The sequence below is a fragment of the Odontomachus brunneus genome, unplaced genomic scaffold, assembly GCF_010583005.1.
Source record: "Odontomachus brunneus isolate Ranch 3 - 2012 unplaced genomic scaffold, Obru_v1 Obru_scaffold_145, whole genome shotgun sequence".
Lineage (NCBI taxonomy): Eukaryota > Metazoa > Arthropoda > Insecta > Hymenoptera > Formicidae > Odontomachus > Odontomachus brunneus.
The window spans coordinates 492,795-494,733 of NW_022639595.1; positions in this window are offsets into that span (position 1 = coordinate 492,795).

Consider the following 1,939-nt stretch of genomic DNA (forward strand, 5'->3'; position numbering starts at 1 on the left):
CTGGAAATTTCAAGTGTTATTACTCGAAAAGTTCTTAACGAAAAAATATTTTATTATAGTGTTTTGAAAAGCTCTCGAGATGTGCTATAAGAATATGCAATGAAAAATGGGGTGTTCCATTTAAAAAAATTAATATGACCTTGACCTGACCTTCGCTACGCAACCCAAGGTCAAACTGATGTGATTAGTAAATACATCTTTTTAAACGCCATAACTTTTGTCTGAAACATTTTTTTGTAAAACTTATATTTTTCCTGATATTCGGGCGTCCCGGTACTTTCCGAACACCCTGTATATTATTAAAAACAAATAAAATCTTGTGCAACTTACATATAACATATCTGTCGACGAAATATGAAAAATAATAAACAAATTATCACGTTATCCATAATATCCATTGTGCGAAAGTCCGATCACGATTCCGACTTACACTACTGAAAATCTATAATCTACCGATTTATACTACTGAAAAGCTATAATTATACGTAATGTAAACTATAGCTAGGTTTTTAAAATGGTGCAGCCAATCACTGCTCGTAACACCGGTTGTGCTTCTCTTATATATCTAGAGATACGTTCGGGGAGCTCGCTATTAGCGCTATTCAGCGCTACCGTGTCATTCTATCCTTGTTGTATATCTAAAAAGCGATAAAGATAGAAAAACGCGATAGCGTTAGTAGCGTACTCCCTGAACGCACCCTAGGACTCTAATAGCGAATTCGGTTGCTTGTACTAGAGTGCACTGAGTGCGCACTAAGGCTTGTTCATAGTATGTTATTATATTTAAAAATTGTCTTAAATAATTCTCAAATAAATTCTCAAATATTTTTAACCATAATATGATATGTATAACATCCGTACAAATCATTTTATTAGTTAAAATGTTTTTAAATATGTATTTAAGACACGATCTTAAATATAAGAATGTACTGTAAACAAGCCTTAATGCGCACTCAGTGCGCACTAGTGCAAGCTACCGAATTCGCTATAACTCAACTCAACCTATCGTCACATTAAAGCCCTATGCACAATGCCAGGCAACAGGCAATAGGAATAGATATTAGCCAATAGGAACAGAGAATAGAAATAACTGACATCTGATTTCCTATTCCCTGTTTCTATTGCCTGTTGCCTGGCATTGTGCATAGAGCGTAAGCGTCAGTCATTGTTTATTAAAGTGTTCAACTTTTGCGTTCAACTTTTATGATGATAAGTTGGGTTAGATTAGTTTTTAAATAAACTGTTCATAATAGTATAAATAGTTAATAATTGTAATTAAATTTCAAATAAACTGTTAACGCGGGAGCGTTCCAATTGACCACGGTACGATTGGACATAACTAATCGGTGATAAGAATTATCTAGTGGATTATTAGGTCGAACCAATCATTATAATCTATGTCCAATCGTACCGTGGTCAAACGAAAACCATTCGTTAACGCATCTTTCGATGTCCAATTGAGTGGTGTGCAACTTTTCGTGTCCAAGTGAGCGGTGTGCAACTTTTCGTGTCAAAATGAGTGGTATGCAACTTTTCGTGTCCAAGTGAGTGGAGTGCAACTTTTTGTGTCCAAATGAGCGGTGTGCAACTTTTCGTGTCCAAATGAGCGGTGTGCATCTTTCGGTGTCCAAATGAGTGGTGTGCAACTTTTCGTGTCTAAATGAGCGGTGTGCAAATTTTGGTGTCCAAATGAGCGGTGTGCAACTTTTCGTGTCCAAATGAGCGGTGTGCAACTTTTCGTGTCCAAATAAGCGGTGTGCAACTTTTCGTGACCAAATGAGCAGTGTACAACTTTTAGTGTCCAAATGAGCGGTGTGCAATTTTTGGTGTCCAAATTAGCTGTGCACAACTTTTCATGTCCAAATGAGCGGTATGCAACTTTTCGTGTTTAAATGAGCGGTGTGCAACTTTTCGTGTCCAAATGACTGGCGTACAACTT